General features: G+C 47.8%; 1 long non-coding RNA gene across 2 annotated transcripts in view; it reads right to left on the bottom strand.

Moving 5' to 3' along the window:
• The window catches only part of LOC141277930 (uncharacterized), a 61,448-nt gene that overhangs the window by 34,318 nt on the left and 4,809 nt on the right, over positions 1-22,321 (bottom strand). Inside the window, exons 2-3 of one of the 2 annotated variants that reach the window (XR_012329842.1) lie at positions 15,868-16,028; positions 14,977-15,002 (exon numbers count right to left, since the gene is read on the bottom strand). This is a non-coding gene — a long non-coding RNA (uncharacterized lncRNA). The remainder of the gene's footprint in view (positions 1-14,976; positions 15,003-15,867; positions 16,029-22,321) is intronic. The other variant, XR_012329843.1, reaches the window with a different exon arrangement.

Below are 22,321 nucleotides of genomic sequence, written 5' to 3'. Positions count from 1 at the left end.
ACACCAGTCAGAAGGGGCATCATCAGAAAATCTAGAAACAATAAATGCTGGAGAGGGTGTGGAGAAAAGGGAACCCTCCTGTACTGCTGGTGGGAAAGTAAATTGATACAGCCACTGTGGAGAACAGTAAGGAGGCTCCTTAAAAAACTAAAAATAGAATTACCATATGACCCAGCAATCCCACTACTGGGCATATACCCTGAGAAAACCATAATTCAAAAAGACGCATGCACCCCAACGTTCATTGCAGCACTATTTACAATAGCCGGGACATGGAAGCAACCTAAATGTTCATCGAAAGATGAATGGATAATGAAGATGTGGTACATATATACAATGGAATATTACTCAGCCATAAAAAGGAATGAAACTGGGTCCTTTGTAGAGATGTGGATGGACCTAGTGTCTGTCATACAGATTGAAGTAAGTCAGAAAGAAAAAAACAAATATCGTATATTAACGCATATATGTGGAATCTAGAAAAATGGTACAGGTGAACCTAGCTGCAGGGCAGGAATAGAAAGGCAGACGTAGAGAACGGACATGTGGGCACAGAGTGGGGAAGGGGAGGGTGGGACGAACTGGGAAATTAAGTTTGACATAAATACACTACCATGTGTAAAATAGATAGCTAGTGGGAACCTGCTGTACAGCACAGGCAACTCAGCTCGGTGCTCTGGGATGGCCCACTTGGGTGGGATACGGTGGGGAGGGAGGTCCAAGAGAGAGGGGATGTGTGTATACATGTGGTTGATTCACTTGGCCATGTGGCAGAAACTAACACAACATGGTAAAGCAATTATACTCCAATAAAAAAAAAATCTTGTAATAGCCTATAACGGCAAAAAATCTGAAAAAGAATATATATATGAATCACTTTGCAGTACACCTGAAACTAATACAACATCGTAAATCAACTATACTTAAATTAAAAAAAAAAAAGAACAAGGACATAGTAATAAACTGGCCTCCCATGTACCCACCACCAGGTTAAGGAACAGAACGTCACCAACAGGCTAGAAGTCCTCATGTGCCCTTTTGGGCCACAGAGCCCTGACCCTGGTCCAGCCTCACATCCATCCTCTCAGAGGTCAAGTTACTGGACAAGAGCCTCTGATCGGCCCAACACAAACCCACCACTTGATTTAAAGTCTCCATGAAACTGATGCAGTGGGGACCAAGGGGACCTACGAGTGAAGGGGCTGTTTTCAGAAGACGTGGGCCTGAGTGGTGGGCAGGCAAAGCCAGTCTGTCCCTGGGAGGGTTTGCCCCACAGGTTGCCTCCTTCTCCTGTGTTTGAGGAGGTTTCTTTTGGCTTTGACTCACCTTCCTTGCACCTCCTCTCTGATTTAGGCATGTGTCCACAGGGTTGATCCAGAAAGGTATCTGAGTGACAGCAGGCTGTGCTCAGAAGCGCTTCTCTCCCTATCTTGGTCGTTTCTGCCTTGAACCCAGCAAGAACAGATTTTTCCCTTGGAATGAGTATTTTCCCAAGAATCTCCTGAGTCCTTCATACAAAGAGGCCACTTATGGGACTAGCCTACAGCTGGAATCCTGAGCTCGCCATCTCAATAAAGAGGGCAGAGATGGGGACAGAATCAGAGCAATAGCTTCTTCTGTTATCCCATGTGACGGAGATGGCTAGCTGTCCACCCGGACCTATTCCCCTTATTTCTTAGTAATGAACGTGTATAGCTGGACACAAGCTGCCTGGTTAGGCTGTATTCCCCAGGCTGTCATGGGCGTGATATATGCTATTTGGAGGTCTAGAATTTAAGCCACAGGGAGTGCTTCTACCACATTCTATTTCCTTTCCTGTAAGAGGGAACCCAGACCTGGCAGTGACCCAGCTCCAACCATGCAATTGACTTTATGAGCTAGGGAATAATGGAGTAAGAAATGGTAGGAACCTGGGTCCCTGAATGACCCCATGGAGTACAGCCTCCCCAGATAGCTCACTTCAGAACTGTTACGTGAGCGCAAGACGTAGATGTCTATGCCTGTAGCCACTCTTGGGAGATGAGGGGCTCTTTGCCGCGACAGCTCTGTACTCATTCCACTAATACTCCCACCAATCCAAAAGGACATTTATCTCAGGATCCAGAAGAGAAAATCCCTGGTGAGTGTGGTGTGGAACCAGGAAAAGCTTCTTCATCAACAGGTCTCAGCCCAAGTCACTTGCCACGTGCTATAGAAGCTCGGGCTTTAGGTAAAAACAACGTCACCCCAGGAGACACTCCTATAAAGTGCGCATGAATCGTAAATGGACTAACACATTTGCCTATTACTTCCCAGCCAGGATTAGGGGATCTGAGGGAGTGATACACAGGACTGACGAGATCTGGGGGGCAGGAGGGTAAGGGCAGATCCCCGAGACTGCATTACAGCATGATGAAGGTTGAGAAGTGTGAGCCTTAGGAATGGATAAAGAAGATGTGGTACATATATACCATGGAATATTACTCAGCCATAAAAAAGAACAAAATAAGGTCGTTTGCAGCAACATGGATGGACCTAGAGATTGTCATACTGAGTGAAGTAAGTCAGACAGAGAAGGACAAATATCATATGATATCACTTACATGTGGAATCTTAAAAAAGGGTACAAATGAACTTATTTACAAAAGAGAAATAGACTCACAGATGTAGAAAACAAACTTATGGTTACCAGGGGGTAAGCGGGGGGAAGGATAAATTGGGAGATTGGGATTGACTTATACACACTACTATATATAAAATAGATAACTAATAAGAACCTACTGTATAGCACAGGGAACTCTACTCAATACTCTGTAATGACCTATATGGGAAAAGAATCTTAAAAAGAGTGGGTATATGTATATGTATAACTGATTCACTTTGCTGTACACCTGAAACTAACACAACATTGTAAATCAACTATACTCCAATAAAAATTTAAAAAAAAAAAAAAAAAGAAGGGTGAGCCTTGATGCTGCTGCAGGGGATACAAAAAGGTAACCTGTAAGAACAGTGAGAGGAAAATGAGAAGCAAAAGAAAAGGACACAGAAGGAGAGAGTGACAAGCACAGACAGAAAACAAATGTGAACTCAACTTGAAAGGAACATCTCAGATTCAAAGACAGAGAAAGAGAGAGCACAGGAGGATAAGCATGGAGAAGCTGGCGGGAGGGATCACGTTTCACCACATCAGAGCCTCGGGTCCCCATCTGCATCCTGGTATCTCAAGTTTCATCATCACTAAGATGAAAACCATCTGGCCGTCCGCACGCTACCCTCCAACTCAGTGTTTTTCCAGCTGCCCTGCCACGTGGGGGGTTTCATGAGTGCGTGAGTCAGAGGCGAGACATCAGCAGGGCCTCAATCATCTCTCCTGCAGGTCTCTCCTTCAGATGGGAAGCTGGGCTCGGAGACTGTGGCCCGGTGGGGAGCCCTTGCCACCTGCGGGGCATTCAAACTCAACAAAATGCTTCCACAGCACAGTGTATTCAATCTTCACAGCCCGCTGATACAGCCTGGGTGAGATGGGAAAACGGCTCAGAGCAGGGATGGCATGTGCCTAAGCTCCTCCAGCCCCGCCCAGGGCCCGGCCACCAGCAAGATGCCAGCCCCACCGTGCCATCCCTCTCACCCAGCTGTGGAGATGGTGGAGGCCTCAGACCTCGTCACCAACAGCCAGCCCCTCTTCCTGCTGCCAACCTGTGGGCCGAGGGATCTGTGTTTGTCCAGCTTAATGGGCAGGGTAGGAGGAGCCAGGTGGGCAAGCTGCTCTGGTGGCTTCAACGCCTGACCTACTGGGACCACCCAGCAGCCAGCCTTGCTGGAGAAGCTTGGCTCACTTTAGCCCCATGAAAGGAGAAGGCAGAAGTGTGCCCCATTACCCTCCATCTCCCTGGATCACCATATTAACTCCCTTGAATTTTCCTGCATCCCTTGGCTGGTGGCCCCTTCCGTCTTCAAAACCAGCAATGGTGGTAGAGTTTTTCTCGCTTTACATCCTTCTGACATGGACTCTTCTGCCCCCTCCTTCCACATCTAAGGACCAATAGGATTACACTGGGGCCGGGTAATCCAGGATAATCTCTTTATTTTAAGGTCAGTTGATCGGCAACCTTAATTCCATCTACAAGTTAATTCCCCCTTGCCACATGACATAACAGGACGCGGACATCATTGAGGGAGCCATTATTCTGTCTACCACATCACCCTTTGGGGATATGGGCCCAGCTGTTGGAGAACCCGTAGGTTTGGCACGCCTCAAGTTCCACAACAGTCAAGCGAGGGCCTTCTCTCTTTCTCTCCTAGGATCAGGAAAGGGGAGGTGAGAGGGCTGAACGGATGGCTTCCTAACATCAGATCCGTTGGGAGGCAAAATGGGTTTCGTGAGCCTGAGGAGGGCATCTGACCCAGAGGTTCATGGACAGATTGGCCCCAGGCTTGTAGGGCACCTGCGAAGGGTTGGGACCACTTGTACCCATTGCATGCAGGCTTGAGAATTTGGACTTGAGTTTCAGAAAAACCAGCTATTGGCTATTGGCAGACCTACAGAGAGAAGGGACACACAGATGCCGCAAGGCACCAAGAGCCGTGAGACAGGCGCTGGGAGCAGGAGGCTCTGCTTCTCTCGCACAGAGAGTGGCGGAGCCACGGTGATGGCACGGTGATGGGGAGGGTGGGGCTTGTGTCCTGGGCGCCCTCACAGCCTCAGCCCTGCGCCAGCTGTGGCTCCGCTAACCGGCCCTTCTAGGCTGACCCCCTCCAGCCTCTGGATCCACCCTTGACCCTCTCTTCCTGCCCTGGGGCTTCTCGGATCTATAGGACGGGCTGCCTGGGCGACGCCACTCCACACTCCCGGAAGCACCATGCAACAGCGTGGGGGGATAGACTTCTGGGAAGATGGCAGAAGAGTCAGACGCGGAGATCACCTTCCTCCCCACAGATACACCAGAAATACATCTACGCGTGGAACAGCTCCTACAGAACACCTACTGAAAGCTGGCAGAAGACCTCAGACCTCCCAAAAGGCAAGAAACCCCCCACGTACCTGGGTAGGGCAAAAGAAAAAAGAATAAACAGAGACGGAAGGATAGGGACGGGTCCTGCATCAGCGGGAGGGAGCTGTGAAGGAGGAAAAGTGTCCACACACTAAAAGCCCCTTCGCGGGCGGAGACTGTGGGTGTCAGAGGGGTAAGCTTCGGAGCCGCGGAGGAGAGCGCAGCAACAGGGGTGCGGAGGGCAAAGCGGAGAGATTCCAGCGCAGAGGATCGGGGCCGACCGGCACTCACCAGCCCGAGGCTTGTCTGCTCACACGCTGGGGCGGGTGGGGCTGGGAGCTGAGGCTCGGGCTTCAGTCGGAGCAGGGAGAGGCCTGGGGTTGGCGGCGTGAACACAGCCTGCAGGGCTTTAGTGGGCCGCGGCTAGCCGGGAGGGAGTCCGGGGAAAAGTCTGGACCTGCCAAAGAGGCAAGAGACTTCTTCTTCCCTCTTTGTTTCCTGGTGCGCGAGGAGAGGGGATTAAGAACGCTGCTTAAGGGAGCTCCAGAGACGGGCAGGAGCCACGGCTAAAAGTGCGGACCCCAGAGACAGGCATGAGACGCTAAGGCCGCTGCTGCCGCCACCAAGAAGCCTGTGTGCGAACACAGGTCACTATCCACACCCTCTTCCGGGGAGCCTGTGCAGCCCGCCACTGCCAGGGTCCCGGGATCCAGGGACAACTCCCCCGGGAGAACGCACGGCGCGCCTCAGGCTGGTGCAATGTCACGCCGGCCTCTGCCGCCGCAGGCCCGCCCCGCACTCCGTGCCCCTCCCTCCCCCTGGCCTGAGTGAGCCAGAGCCCCCGAATCAGCGGCTCCTTTAACCCCGTCCTGTCTGAGCAAAGAACAGACGCCCTCCGGCGACCTGCACGCACAGGCGGGGCCAAATCCAAAGCTGAGCCCCTGGGAGCTGTGAGAACAAAGAAGAGAAAGGGAAATCTCTCCCAGCAGCCTCAGGAGCAGCGGATTAAAGCTCCACAATCAATTTGATGTGCCCTGCATCTGTGGAATACATGAATAGACAACGAATCATCCCAAATTTAGGAGCCGTGTGGATGAAAGGCTCTTGGTGCTGCAGCCAGGAGTTAGTGCTGTGCCTCTGAGGTGGGAGAGCCAACTTCAGGACATTGGTCCACAAGAGGCCTCCCAGCTGCACATAATATCAAACGGCAAAAATCTCCCAGAGATCTCCATCTCAACGCCAGCACCCAGCTTCACTCAACGACCAGCAAGCTACAGTGCTGGACATCCTATGCCAAACAACTAGCAAGACAGGAACACAACCCCACCCATTAGCAGAGAGGCTGCCCAAAATCATGATAAGTCTACAGACACCCCAAAACACACCACCAGACGTGGACCTGCCCACCAGAAAGACAAGATCCAGCCTCATCCACCAGAACACAGGCACTAGTACCCCCCACCAGGAAGCCTACACAACCCACTGAACCAACCTTAGCCACTGGGGACAGACACAAAAAACAACAGGAACTACAAACCTGCAGCCTGTGAAAAGAAGACCCCAAACACAGTAAGATAAGCAAAATGAAAAGACAGAAAAACACACAGCAGATGAAGGAGCAAGATAAAAATGCACCAGACCTAACAAATGAAGAGGAAATAGGCAGTCTACCTGAAAAAGAATTCAGAATAATGATAGTAAAGATGATCCAAAATCTTGGAAATAGGATAGAGAAAATGCAAGAAACGTTTAACAAGGACCTAGAAGAACTAAAGATGAAACAAACAATGATGAACAACACAATAAATGAAATGAAAAATACTCTAGATGGGATCAATAGCAGAATAACTGAGGCAGAAGAATGGATAAGTGACCTGGAAGATAAAATAGTGGAAATAACTAATGCAGAGCAGAATAAAGAAAAAAGAATGAAAAGAACTGAGGTCTCAGAGACCTCTGGCACAACATTAAACGCACCAACATTCGAATTATAGGGGTTCCAGAAGAAGAAGAGAAAAAGAAAGGGACTGAGAAAATATTGGAAGAGATTATAGTTGAAAACTTCCCTAATATGGGAAAGGAAATAGTTAATCAAGTCCAGGAAGCACAGAGAGTCCCATACAGGACAAATCCAAGGAGAAATACGCCAAGACACATATTAATCAAACTGTCAAAAATTAAATACAAAGAAAGCATATTAAAAGCAGCAAGAGAAAGACAACAAATAACACACAAGGGAATCCCCATAAGGTTAACAGCTGATCTTCCAGCAGAAACTCTGCAAGCCAGAAGGGAGTGGCAGGACATATTTCAAGTGTTGAAGGAGAAAAACCTGCAACCAAGATTACTCTACCCAGCAAGGATCTCATTCAGATTTGATGGAGAAATTAAAACCTTTACAGACAAGCAAAAGCTGAGAGAGTTCAACACCACCAAACCAGCTCTACAACAACTGCTAAAGGAACTTCTCTAGGAAAGAAACACAGAAGAAGGAAAAGACCTACAATAACGAACCCAAAACAATTAAGAAAATGGGAATGGGAACACACATATCGATAATTACCTTAAATGTAAATGGACTAAATGCTCCCACCAAAAGACACAGATTGGCTGAATGGATACAAAAACAATATGCATATATGTGCTGTCTACAAGAGACCCACTTCAGACCTAGAGACACATACAGACTGAAAGTAAGGGGATGGAAAAAGGTATTTCATGCAAATGGAAACCAAAAGAAAGCTGGAGTAGCAATTCTTATATCAGACAAAATAGACTTTAAAATAAAGACTATTAGAAGAGACAAAGAAGGACACTACATAATGATCAAGGGATCGATCCAAGAAGAAGATATAACAATTGTAAATATTTATGCACCCAACATAGGAGCACCTCAATGCATAAGGCAAAAACTAACAGCCATAAAAGGGGAAATTGACAGTAGCACATTCATAGTAGGGGACTTTGACACCCCACTTTCACCAATGGACAGATCATCCAAAATGAAAATAAATAAGGAAACACAAGCTTTAAATGATACATTAAACAAGATGGACTTAATTGATATTTATAGGACATTCCATCCAAAAACAACAGAATACACATTTTTCTCAAGTGCTCATGGAACATTCTCCAGGATAGATCATATCTTGGGTCACAAATCAAACCTTGGTAAATTTAAGAAAATTGAAATTGTATCAAGTATCTTTTCTGACCACAACGCTATGAGACTAGATATCAATTACAGGAAAAGATCTGTAAAAAATACAAACACATGGAGGCTAAACAATACACTACTTAATAACAAAGTGATCACTGAAGAAATCAAAAAATACCTAGAAACAAATGACAATGGAGACACGATGACTCAAAATCGATGGGATGCAGCAAAAGCAGTTCTAAGAGGGAAGTTTATAGCAATACAATCCTACCTTAAGAAACAGGAAACATCTCGAATAAACAATCTAACCTTGCACCTAAAGCAATTAGAAAAAGAAGAACAAAAAAACCCCAAAATTAGCAGAAGGAAAGAAATCATAAAAATCAGATCAGAAATAAATGAAAAAGAAATGAAGGAAACGATAGCAAAGATCAATAAAACTAAAAGCTGGTTCTTTGAAAGGATAAACAAAATTGATAAACCATTAGCCAGACTCATCAAGAAAAAAAGGGAGAAGACTCAAATCAATAGAATTAGAAATGAAAAAGGAGAAGTAAGAATTGACACTGCAGAAATACAAAAGATCATGCGAGATTACTACAGGCAACTCTATGCCAATAAAATGGACAACCTGGAAGAAATGGACAATTTCTTAGAAATGCACAACCTGCAAAGACTGAATCAGGAAGAAATAGAAAATACGAACAGACCAATCACAAGCACTGAAATTGAAACTGTGATTAAAAATCTTCCAACAAGCAAAAGCCCAGGACCAGATGGCTTCACAGGCGAATTCTATCAAACATTTAGAGAAGAGCTATCACCTATCCTTCTCAAACTCTTCCAAAATATAGCAGAGGGAGGAACACTCCCCAACTCATTCTACGAGGCCACCATCACCCTGATACCAAAACCAGACAAGGATGTCACAAAGAAAGAAACCTACAGACCAATATCACTGATGAACATAGATGCAAAAATCGTCAACAAAATACTAGCAAATAGAATCCAACAGCACATTAAACGGATTATACACCATGATCAAGTGGGGTTTATTCCAGGAATGCAAGGATTCTTCAATATACGCAAATCAATCAACGTGATACACCATATTAACAAATTGAAGGAGAAAAACCATATGATCATCTCAATAGATGCAGAGAAAGCTTTTGACAAAATTCAACACCCATTTATGATAAAAACCCTCCAGAAAGTAGGCATAGAGGGAACTTTCCTCAACATAATAAAGGCCATATATGACAAACCCACAGCCAACATCGTCCTCAATGGTGAAAAACTGAAAGCATTTCCACTAAGATCAGGAACAAGACAAGGTTGCCCACTCTCACCACTCTTATTCAACATAGTTTTGGAAGTTTAGCCACAGCAATCAGAGAAGAAAAGGAGATAAAAGGAATCCAACTCGGAAAAGAAGTAAAGCTGTCACTCTTTGCAGATGACATGATACTATACATAGAGAATCCTAAAGATGCTACCAGAAAACTACTAGAGCTAATCTATGAATTTGGTAAAGTAGCAGGATACAAAATTAATGCACAGAAATCTCTGGCATTCCTATACACTAAGGATGAAAAATCTGAACGTGAAATCAAGAAAACACTCTCATTTACCACTGCAACAAAAAGAATAAAATATCTAAGAATAAACCTACCTAAGGAGACAAAAGACCTGTATGCAGAAAATTATAAGACACTGATGAAAGAAATTAAAGATGATACAAATAGATGGAGAGATATACCATGTTCTTGGATTGGAAGAATCAACATTGTGAAAATGACTCTACTACCCAAAGCAATCTACAGATTCAATGCGATCCCTATCAAACTACCACTGGCATTTTTCACAGAACTAGAACAAAAAATTTCACAATTTGTATGGAAACACAAAAGACCCCGAATAGCCAAAGCAATCTTGAAAATGAAAAACGGAGCTGGAGGAATCAGGCTTCCTGACTTCAGACTATACTACAAAGCTACAGTAATCAAGACAGTATGGTACTGGCACAATAACAGAAATATAGATCAATGGAACAGGATAGAAAGCCCAGAGATAAACCCATGCACATATGGTCACCTTATCTTTGATAAAGGAGGCAGGAATGTACAGTGAAGAAAGGACAGCCTCTTCAATAAGTGGTGCTGGGAAAACTGGACAGGTACATGTAAAAGTATGAGATTAGATCACTCCCTAACACCATACACAAAAGTAAGCTCAAAATGGATTAAAGACCTAAATGTAAGGCCAGAAAATATCAAACTCTTAGAGGAAAACATAGGCAGGACACTCTATGAAATAAATCACAGCAAGGTCCTTTTTGACCCACCTCCCAGAGAAATGGAAATAAAAACAAAAATAAACAAGTGGGACCTAAGGAAACTTAAAAGCTTTTGCACAGCAAAGGAAACCATAAAGAAGACCAAAAGACAGCCCTCAGAATGGGAGAAAATATTTGCAAATGAAGCAACTGACAAAGGATTAATCTCCAAAATTTATAAGCAGCTCATGCAGCTCAATAACAAAAAAACAAACAACCCAATCCAAAAATGGGCAGAAGACCTAAATAGACATTTCTCCAAAGAAGATATACAGACTGCCAACAAACACATGAAAGAATGCTCAACATCACTAATCATTAGAGAAATGCAAATCAAAACTACAATGAGATATCATCTCACACCAGTCAGAATGGCCATCATCAAAAAATCTAGAAACAATAAATGCTGGAGAGGGTGTGGAGAAAAGGGAACCCTCTTACACTGTTGGTGGGAATGTAAATTGATACAGCCACTGTGGAGAACAGTATAGAGGTTCCTTAAAAAACTACAAATAGAACTACCATATGACCCAGCAATCCCACTACTGGGCATATACCCTGAGAAAACCATAATTCAAAAAGAGTCATGTACCAAAATGTTCATTGCAGCTCTATTTACAATAGCCCAGAGATGGAAACAACCTAAGTGTCCATCATCAGATGAATGGATAAAGAAGATGTGGCACATATATACAATGGAATATTACTCAGCCATAAAAAGAGACGAAATTGAGCTATTTGTAATGAGGTGGATAGACCTAGAGTCTGTCATACAGAGTGAAGTAAATCAGAAAGAGAGAGACAAATACCGTATGCTAACACATATATATGGAATTTAAGAAAAAAAAATGTCATGAAAAGCCTAGCGGTGAAACAGGAACAAAGACACAGACTTACTAGAGAATGGACTTGAGGCTATGGGGAGGGGGAAGGGTAAACTGTGACAAAGCGAGAGAGAGGCATGGACATATATACACTACCAAACGTAAGGTAGATAGCTAGTGGGAAGCAGCCGCATAGCACAGGGAGATCAGCTCGGTGCTTTGTGACCACCTAGAGGGGTGGGATAGGGAGGGTGGGAGGGAGAGAGACGCAAGCGGGAAGAGATATGGGAACATATGTATATATATAACTGATTCATTTTGTTGTGAAGCTGAAACTAACATACCATTGTAAAGCAATTATACTCCAATAAAGATGTTAAAATGGAAAAAAAAAAAAAAGCGTGGGGGAACCAGTGCTTCACTGAGAAACCCTCCCCGAGTTGGGGAAATGCCTCTCTCTCTTGTCCCGGGGCAGGCATTTCTGAGACACAGGGCAACCCACCTTAGAAGGTCCTCGAGGTGACAGGGCCCGGCACCCACAGCAGTGGCCAATTCAGGAAAGCATCCTTGCATCGCCTCCCCGCCTTCCTAGCATCCCAGCCACCAGCTCCTCCTCTGATCCACGTGGTCACCTCCCAGACAGCGTCCCGCCCAGAAGCCTGTGTCTCAGTCTTCCGTGGATGCATAGCCCACTAAGTCCTTACACAAGCCCGTCAGCTCGGTGCTGTCTTCCGTCTGCATCTGACGGATGAGGAAGCCCAGCCAGGGCAAGATAAGGGCCTCAGTTGAGATTCACAGCAGATCCAGAGTGTGGAGCAGGCAGCCCCTCTCCCAGGCTGCACGCCCACCACTCGGGGTCCACAACCAGCCTTCGCGGCGCTGCAGGGGACCGGGTGCCAGCACCCGGAGCTCAGAAGGGTTTGCTGAGACAGACCCCGGGCCAGAGAGCCGGGGGTCAGGTGAACCGCACCCTGGGTTCACATCCCCTGGGCTGATGGGGTGGATGCCCAGTGTCTCTGAAGCTCTGCAGCACAGACATCTGATCTCAGCACCTCTGTACCTGAGGGTGGAGTCGAGAAATCCACACATACCTGAGGGGCTGTTGCTTAACCACGTGGAGCCTCCACCTGCAATTTAAGATTTTAATTTCTGAGCCGAGAATGGACCACCTTGTGTGTGTGTGTGTGTGTGTGTGTGTGGTGTCAGTGTATGTGTGTTGGTGGGATGTGTGTGCAGTGTGTACTTGGGTTTGTGTGGCTTGGGTGTTCACGCACGCGTGCGTGTTAGAGACTCTTTTTGAGGTACAGTTGATTTACAGTATTATGTAAGTTTCAGGGGTACAACATAGATTCACAATCTTTAAAGGTTATACTCCATTTAGAGTTATTATAACATGTTGGCTATATTCCCTGTGCGGTACAATATATCCTTATAGCTTATCTATTTTATACATAGCGGTTTATACCTCTTAATCCCCTACACCATCTTGCCCTTCCCTCTGGAGGCTACTTTAGATCGTGCAGTCCGGCGAGCCTCCTGGAGAGTTGACCCTTGAGCCTGAATGAGCAGAAGACCTGACCACGGAACAGGGGACAATTTGAACGGGCCGCCCCCAAGGCCACAGCTCTGGCACGTGGTGACAGCGTCAACCCCACCTGTTACTTGGGGTCACTCCTGGTGAAAACACATGAGGGGTGTAGACAGAGGTGGGCAGAGGGCAAACAGAGGAATGAACCGCCGAGTCCTCTGAGCCACACGGAATGAAAAGTCCTGGCCGAGCTTCCAAAGGAGCCGAGAGGAACCCTGTGCTCCACATGGAGCCTTTCTGCCAAGCTCGTCATTGTTCCGGACCCCCTCGTATGGAGGCCCTGCCAGTGCATCATGGCTCCCAGCCTTCCTCTCTTTTCTTTCTTTTTTTTAAAAATAAATTTATTTATTTTTCATTTTAGGCTGTGTTGGGTCTTCGTTGCTGCACACGGGCTTTCTCTAGTTGTGGTGAGCGGGGGCTAGTCTTTGTTGTGGTGCGCAGGCTTCTCATTGTGGTGGCTTCTCTTTGTCGGAGCACGGGCTCTAGGCGTGCAGGCTTCAGTAGTTGTGGCTCGTGGGCTCTAGAGCGCAGGCTCAGTAGTTGCGGTGCACGGGCTTAGTTGCTCCGCGGCATGTGGGATCTTCCCGAACCAGGGCTGGAAACCATGTCCCCTGCATTGGCAGGCGGATTCTTACCCACTGTGCCACCAGGGAAGTCCCTTTCTTTTTTTTTTTTTTTAATTGTCTCCCAGTACTTATTTTAATTCCTTACTCTCAATGATCATGGTAGGTTTTTTGTTAGTTCCCCAATCAGTTATCTACCGGGGGCTACTACAGAGAAAAGTGATCTTATAATAGCAGACTTTAGTCCTGAGAACCCTCTATTATTAGGAAGAGAAGATTAGTAAGTTTTAGAATTGCCTTTTGAAAATGGTACTGTGATTGCAATGTTGCTTTTAAAAACAGATCAGATCTCCACACACAAAATAGAATGCTTGGTGGTGCAAGATTGGTGCAGATGTCAAGAACATGGCTGATTCTGGAATCAGACTTTAAAATACAATATAAACAAGAGCCAGGTGAAACACCACCAAGGTATTAATTCTTTCCTTCCGTGGTTGTTCTTCGAATCACTGCGAGGTCAGGCAGGCATCCTCTCCTGAGGGAGTGCCCCAAAGGCAGCCTGCTGTAGGGGTTATACTGACTTGAAGGTGACAACTTGGTTTTACGTCCATCCTGGGCATTAGCCAATTTTGCTGGGCAAGACACATTTCTGGGCTTTAGCGTTCCCATTTTTACCTTGAAGTTGTTGACTCTATCAGTGATTCTCAAGTTGAAGCCAAGCAGCATTAGCATTACCTGAGAATTTGTTAGAAGCCCCGCTTCCCAGGCCCCAGCTCGCACCTACTAAATTAGAAATTCTGGGGCTGGGCTTCAGCAATATGTGGGTTTTTTTCCTCCAGTTTTATTGAGATGTAAGTGGCAAACAGCCCTGTATAAGTTTAAGGTGTACAGCATGGTCATATTTTTGAATTTTTTTTAAACTTCTTATTTTATATTGGAGTATAGCCGATTAACAATGCTGTGATCGTTTCAGGAGCACAGCAAAGCGACTCAGCCCTACACATACATGTATGCATTCTCCCCCAGACTCCCCTCCCATCCAGGCTGCCACATAACACTGAGCAGAGTTCCCTGTGCTATACAGTAGGTCCTTGTTGGTTATCCATCTTAAATATAGCTGTGTGTACATGTCGATCCCAAACTCCCTGACTATCCCTTCTCCTCACCCTTCCCCTTTAACTGTAAGTTCATTCTCTAAATCTGTGAGTCTGTTTTGTAAATAAGTTCATTTGTATCATTTCTTTTTAGATTCCGCATATAAGCGACATCATACAGTATTTCTCTTTCTCTATCTGACTTACTTCACTCTACAGCATAGTGATTTGACTTACCTCCACCATGAAATGACGACGCCGATAGATTTAGCGTTCCTCCCCTTTCTCAGAGAGCCCTGATTGCCTAGGGACCTTCCTTTGTGATCTGCCCTTCCCCACCTGCAGCTCATATTTCCTTCTCACGATGGAGCACTGGGAGGTCAGATTTTATCTTACACAGCAAACCTCCCCTCCCCAAATGTTTGTTTAAGTCTCTTACCTGCTGGCCTGTGAGTTCGATGTCACCTATCAGAGTGTAAAACAAAGCAAGGCTGTTGATACAGCCCGATATTGGTGGACGGGTTAAAAATCCATTCATGAAAGCATTTGTTTATTCATCCACCATTTCTCCAGTGTCCACCACACTGGTGAGGCTGATGTGTAAGAGATGAGGCCACTGCCCCCAGGACTCCATGGGAAAAAAGACATGTATGCAAATAACCCTGGAGCACCTGCTGGGTTCCAGGTGCCCAGGGAAGGGAAATAATCGCTCTCAACCGACAGGTCAAGGCAGGGAGGCCTGGGTGCTGTGGTGCTCGTGGCACGGCTACAAGCCCCTGCAGCCGGAGCTTCCAGGGCAGGGACTCAGGGGCATGTATGGTTAAGCTGAGGACGCTGCAAGATGAAGGGAATGGGAAATGATGGGGAGAGTTCCAGGGCTGGCTGAGTACATATTCAGCCAGGATGTCCTGGTTATTAAAATAGTGACCTTCTTCCATATGCATTAATAAATAGATATTTTCCCACATGCCCACCGCTAACACTCTGGTCAACCCATAAGGATTGAATTGTGTCCCCTAGAAAAATCTTTGAAGCCCTAACCCCAATCCCTACGAATGTGACTTTATTTGGAAATAGGTTCTTTACAGATGATCAAGTTAAGAGGAGGTCATTGGGGTGGGTCCCTAAGCCAATATGACCGTGTCCTTATACAGAGGAGAAATTTGGACACAGACGTGCACGTCAGGAGAGCACCACGTGAAGATTGGAGTTAAGCTGTCACAGCCAAGAAGCTGGGAGTGAGGCCTGCCGACACCCTTAGAGGGAGCACAGTCCTGCCGACACCTTGACCTCAGACTTCCAGCCCCCAAAAATGCAAGACAATAAATACCTGCTGTTTAAGTCACTCACTTTGCTGTACTTTGGTACAGCGGCCCCAGGAGCTAATGCCTTCTCGCGATCCAGACGTTAAAGGGTAACTCCTCGTAGAGCAGGAGGCCTCTGGGACCCTGTTATTGCATATTGCCATCGTTCGATATTTTTAGTATCACCCTTGGAGAAAAGCAAATGTAAAAATATTGAGTGCATGCTCTTTCTGGGACTGAAAGGAAGCTTGAGTGGAGAGCAGAGGGGCGTAGGGGGAGGTTGACAAGTCTAGGAACAGTGAGAAACGGTGAGGGTTTTAAGTGACAGGTGCGGATGTATGTTCTTGGAGGGGCCCTTGGGCTACTGGGTGGAGACTGGGTGGGGGAGGGGCAAATGTGTCCCTGAAGACGGTACCCAGGCTGGAGAGGATGGTGGTAATGAGAACAGGAGGAACCCTCATCCAGTGATTCTGGTTTTCCCTGTGAAGTAGCAGGAGGGTCATTTGCTTGGAGGAAGAGGAAATTTTGGAATTTGAAGGAAAAGAGAAGGACCAGTAGATGAGAAACGATGGGCGATTCTAGGCGCTGTTCGGGGTCCGGCTGGGGTTGGCAATTCTCAGTCGACAGTGGCATCAGGGCTGTATGAGCTTAGTAGAGAGGGGATGGGGGGCAGTGAGGGACAGGGGTACAGGGAGGGACAACGGGCAATGTCACAGTGTGGTGAAAGTCATGCACGTCCTGTGGGAAGAAGGGAGGTCATAGAAAGTAAAATGCCAATTTTGGTTAAAAGTGGCACATTCACCATTAATGGGTCTCCTCCGTCTCCCCAAAACCCCTTTAAAATATTAAGAGAGGTATCACCAAAAAATGGTAATACTCTATAAGAACATAAACGCAGGAGAAGCTGCACTCGCAGCTGAGAGAGTCACGACATTGTTAGTGGAGTGAAAGCAGAAGAGGGATCTGGAAGAAAGGAGATGGTTTCCGTCTAAGGGCACGAAGAAGGAGAGTCCATGTAAACACACCACTTGACCACAGAACCCACAGGGGATCGGCGTCTGAGGCACCAGGTACCACTAAAGGAGGGTGTTGGATTCCAGACTAAAAGGGGAGTGGAGATTGGATGAAAGTTTCTCTACAAAATGTTTGGGTTCCCGGTCCCCTGTCCGACACCTGCATCAGCTTCTTCCTTCCCATGCCACCTCCAGCCCTAGGACATGAGGTTTATCCTCTGGAAAAATCAGATGGAAAGGCGTAAAGGTGAGGCATGAAGCTTAACAGCCTAGGGAGCTGTAACCATCAGCACGTTGAGCTCTGGCACCCACAGACCTGTCCCTGGGAAGCCAGGGGATCGGTAGGCTCTTCTCTGGGAAGCTGAGTGGCTGCAGAGGAAACACTGCAGCACTGACATTTGGAGGTTCCCCGACAGCATTCCCTGCTTGCATGGTTGTTCCTCCATGAGGTGCGCTTGGCACCGAGGCCAGCCCAGGTATGCAGAACCTTGGACAGCTCACTCTTCAAAAGAAACAGACAGCTAAGGGAACTGGCCCTTTGAGGAAACCCTCTAAGCTAAAAGCAAAGAAGAAAAGAGACCAAGGATAAGCAGTGCAGAAAATAGAAGAAATTTTTAAAAGTATAATTTATATGTTCATAAGGATGAAATAGTGCACCCATTAAAGAAGAACAGGATGCTATAAAAAAAAAAGAGCAACAAGAATAAGCAGAGAGGGGCTTCCCTGGTGGTGCAGCGGTTGAGAGTCTGCCTGCCGATGCAGGGGACACGGGTTCGTGCCCCGGTCTGGGAGGATCCCACATGCCGTGGAGCGGCTAGGCCCGTGAGCCATGGCCGCTGAGCCTGCACGTCCGGACCCTGTGCTCCGCAACGGGAGAGGCCACAACAGTGAGAGGCCCGCGTACCGCAAAAAAAAAAAAAAAAAAAAAGAAGAAGCAGAGATCTTATACATCTACCCAGAAACAACATTTCATATCAGAGACAAAGTAACATGAAAACTGATGCTCGATGTAACCAAATATTTTATATTACCATATTGGGAGTGATGGGGGGAGCAGAGCGAGAGGAATATATATAGTCATGCACACAGATGGGGAGATGTGCAGTAGAATGTCAGGCTGAGTGCACAGAGCAGCACAAGCAAAGGCCCAGAGGCATGGCGATATGAGACACGGGTTGGCCTAAGCATGGAAGGTCCATAGGGCACTGCTGTGAGCATGTTTATTCCCGTTGGTCTCCCTCCGTCTCGGAATACCTTTGCTGAGTTTGGGGGATCCCCCACCCAATGAGTTTTGGAGGATAGCAAATGCTTTCCCAGTCTCTCTTGCAACTGGGGTGCAGGCATGTGGCCACGAGTCCCAATCAGACGTTCCCAAATGGCCTTTGAATCAGAAGCTAGTGAGGACCTGGAAACGCATCCCAGGAGGGTGGCGGCAGCTGCCCCACAGCTCCCTGATGCACCAGCGTCCAGTGCCAGGGCCTGGGCGCATCAGCAGTGGCAGCAACAGTGTCTACACAGGCGAAGCTGCTCCAAGGTGGCTTTGGGACACCATTCCTGGCTGGACAGCCTCCAAGCCCAGCCTCTAGTGTCCCCACTCCCACGCCCACCGCCAGGCTTGGGCCACCTACTCATGGCCTTGGGTGCACAGACCTGCGCCAAAGACCAGCCTTCTATTGTAGGTCTTCAAGTGCTCTGTGCGCACAGGGGAGGGGGGAGAAGGCATCTGCTTAATCAATCAGCAACTGTTTATCACACATTTCCCTTGGGCCAGGCGCTGTGTCCATCTCAATAATTTGACAAAATTCACTTCGGCTTCCATTAGGTTGCTAAAACAAACAAACAAACAACTCAAATAAACCCTGAAATTAAAAACGTAGCCCTCAGGAAAGGAAAAGGTCACCTCCTCACTCTGAATCACTCAGGTCTGGGAAGAGAACAGAGCTCGGTTCCCAGAAGGGCAGTCGGTCACCGCCCACACCGTCTCTGCAGCTTGGGGGGCCCTGGCCTATTTCTGGCATCACCTCCACGCCCTCAGTGTTTGAGACAGAGAGGTGTTTGGAAGGTGGTGCCTATTTATGGGGCAGAAACAACAGGACGGACTTGCTCATGTTCCCCTGACATCGTCAGGGCTGGTTCCTCCCCGGGCCCCAGGCCACCCCTCCCCTACGTCTCCTACGCAACTGCTTTTGTGACCCACCCTAGAAACACAGGGACCCTCAAGGATGGGCTGGCTGACTAAAACATCCTCTCTGGACCCGTTTCCCTGCGGGGCACTGAGGGACCCCCCAGCTCTGAGGTGCCCATTCCGCCCTGCCTTCTCCTGTGGACCCTCCGGGATCCAGACTCCCTCTCTGCCCACCTGAGGACACATCCTCTTGCCCATCTCCTGCCTTTCTCTGAGGGCGCTGTGGTGTCCTGCGGTATCTTCAGGTCATGCTCTCCTTGGGCAGGTCACTTCCCCTTCTGTTGATTATTCTAGTGTCACTCACCCCACAGGGCTGGGAGGAAGAGGCAACATGAGGACATGGGTGGGGGAGTCCTCTCCCACCTCTGAAGTGCACGGTGGGGATGGGTGGCTGTTAATCTTGACCGTGGGAACACAGGGGCTAGCCTTACCAGCTCTGGGAGCCCTGGGCTGGCACAAGGGACAGAGCTGGCCTCAGTGAGTGTTTGATAGACGGATGAATAGATGGACAGATGAGTGAGAATTCTGGGGACGCACAAGGCACAGTGGAAAAGGTACAGATTAAGAGTCAGACACAGACCGGGTTCACTGCCATCAGCAGCCGCCCTTCATCTGTTCAATGAGTGTTTTCTGAACACCTAGGACCTGCCTGCCTGTGGATTGGCGGGCAGTGTAGACACGGCTCTGCCCTTATGGAGCTGTGAGTTCACGGCAGACAAAGGAGACACACGAGCACACACATACAACTTTGCACCTTGTGGGTGTTCCGTAGAAGGGCCCCAGGTGGGAAGGAGGGCACCTTCTTAGCCAGGCTGGCAGAGAAGACCCGCCCCCCCCCAAGAAGGAACCACTAAGGCTGTGACTTGGGGAGGAGAGCAGTTGGCCCTGGGAGAAGAGGGAGGAACATTCCTGGGGGAGGAGTGGGCGATGCTAATGTCCTGTGGCAGGGTATGCACTGAGTGAGCAAGAGGCCTGGACCTGCATTTTACTTTAGATGCACCGGAGACTGATTTTACCTTCTTTAAAATCCCTCTGGATAGAAAACAGATCAGCACTTGCCAGAGAGCTGGGCACTGGGGAGGGTTGACAGCAAAGGAGCCTGCAGGCAATGTGCAGGGTGATTGAATTGTTCTGCGGGACACGAGGGTGTGGATACACGATTCTGCCTTTGTCAAATCTCACAGAACCAACCGGACACCACAAAGAGGGAACGTGACTCTGTGCAATTTTTTTTAAGTTTTCTATTAAAAAATAAAAGAGATCCCTCTGGCAACTGTGAAAGGGAAGGGTGGGAGGGGCAGGAGAGGAAGTGGGAAACTGGCCAGGGCTAACGGCAGTGGCCTGAGTGAGAGTGGCTGGGTCTGGGCTAGTGGTGGCTCAGGTTGTTGACCTCTGGGAGCCTGTCTCCTCACTGGGGACATGGTTCCCATCTAGAAGCTGACTGTGTGGGTTGGAGATGTCACCTGAAACCTGCCTGGAGGGGCCTGTCTAGAGCAAGGTGCTGGGCACGTGGGAGCCTGGCTGATTGTGTTTTCCAGAAGGTGGATGGGACTCACCAGCCAGGGCAGGGGGTGAAGGCTGGGAGCTGCCTGGGGCTGCGTTAGGAAAACAGACTTGAAGGTGAGCCAAAGGGAAATTACTCAAGAGTGAAGGGCATCCGGCTGGAGGCCCCCAGGCAGAGGAATGTGGCCCACAATGCTGTGTACTAAGTTTCTCTCTCCCAGGGAGAGTTGGGGCGAATTCAGAATCTGAATGCAGTGCCAGCCTGGGCAGAGAGGGAAGGGGAGCAGAGTGCTCCAGGGAACGGCTGGCCCTCGGGGGCCACGTCCACTGGGAAGCAGAGGCTCCCGTCTGCAGGCTACAGTGCAGAGGAGGCCTGGATTCCTGCTCCAGCTCGGCCACCCTCTAGCTGGGGGACCTTGGGCAGGTTACTCAACATTTCTTCTTAGTTGTAAGACTGATGCGTAGCACATGGGAATGCACCTCTCTGAACTGAAAATACACGAAACAAATGGATGAAGTGAAATGGAAGCTGATGGTGATGGTGATCAACGGTTAGTGCACTGAGTCAGTAGATACTCGAATTGTTACTGAACGCAAGTTCATGTGCCCGATGTACAGGGAGGCCAAACAAATCGAAATGTCAGAGTCTGGAGCAGAGGAAGGTTTATCGCAGGGTCAAACAAGGAGAACAGGTGGCGCATGCCCCCCAAAACCCCAAACTACCTGAAAAGTTTCAGCAAAGCATCTTTTTTTTTTTGAGAGCAGCAATTTACAGCTCTTTATTTTTTTATTTTTTTGCGGTACGCGGGCCTCTCACCGCTGTGGCCTCTCCCTTCGCAGAGCACAGGCTCTGGACGCGCAGGCCCAGCGGCCATGGCTCACGGGCCCAGCCGCTCCGCGGCATGTGAGATCCTCCCAGACTGGGGCACGAACCCGTGTCCCCTGCATCGTCAGGCGGACTCTCAACCACTGTGCCACCAGGGAAGTCCTATTTTTTATTTAATTAAAAAAAAGTTTTATTTTATATTGAAGTACAATTGATTAACAATGTTGTGTTAGTTTCAGGTGTACGGCAAAGTGATTCAGTTATCCATATCTATTCTTTCAAATTCTTTTCCCTTTTAGGTTATTTCATAATATTGAGCAGAGTTCCCTGTGCTATACAGTATCATAGGGGCAGAGCATTTTTAAAGGCCAGGCGAGGGCGGGGCACCCCAGGGTCAGCTTGTCCACAGTTCTCTGATTGGCTGATGGTGAGATAACAGAGCAGTATCACAGGGAATTAACCTTATCAATCCTTAGGCGCCAGAAGGTCTGGGGGCTGCATGCTTGTGATTATCCAAGTTAATTTCTTCCTTTTGGTGGTGGTGTTAGCATCTGAAAAACTCAGGAAATGTGCATCAGATGCTATTACCCAGGTACTTCAGAGAGGAGCTACAGCAGAGGATATCAGGGAGGGGTCTGTCTGGGAAAGGCCCCGTAGGGTTCTGCTCGCTCCAGAATGCCCCCCAGGGCAGTGTCCTTCTCCGCAACCCTCCAGCAGCATCAGTGCTCTAGGTGTTTGAACCTATGAGTGGGGAACAGCAAGGGGTAGGGGCGCTTCCTGATGCGGCTGCTGTGAAGACAGTCTGGCTCTTCCTCCAAAAGTGAAGCACAGAGTTACCACGTGGCCCAGCTGGGTACATCCCCAAAAGACTGAAAACAGGAACCCAGACAAACACTTCCACGTGAGTGCTCCTGGCAACGTTATTCACAGTGGTTGAAAGGGAGAAACAGCCC

Source organism: Tursiops truncatus, chromosome 2 (genome assembly GCF_011762595.2).
Source record: "Tursiops truncatus isolate mTurTru1 chromosome 2, mTurTru1.mat.Y, whole genome shotgun sequence".
Taxonomy (NCBI): domain Eukaryota; kingdom Metazoa; phylum Chordata; class Mammalia; order Artiodactyla; family Delphinidae; genus Tursiops; species Tursiops truncatus.
The sequence above is the reverse complement of the archived record's forward strand: the minus strand, read 5'-3'. Positions and strand labels throughout refer to the sequence as shown.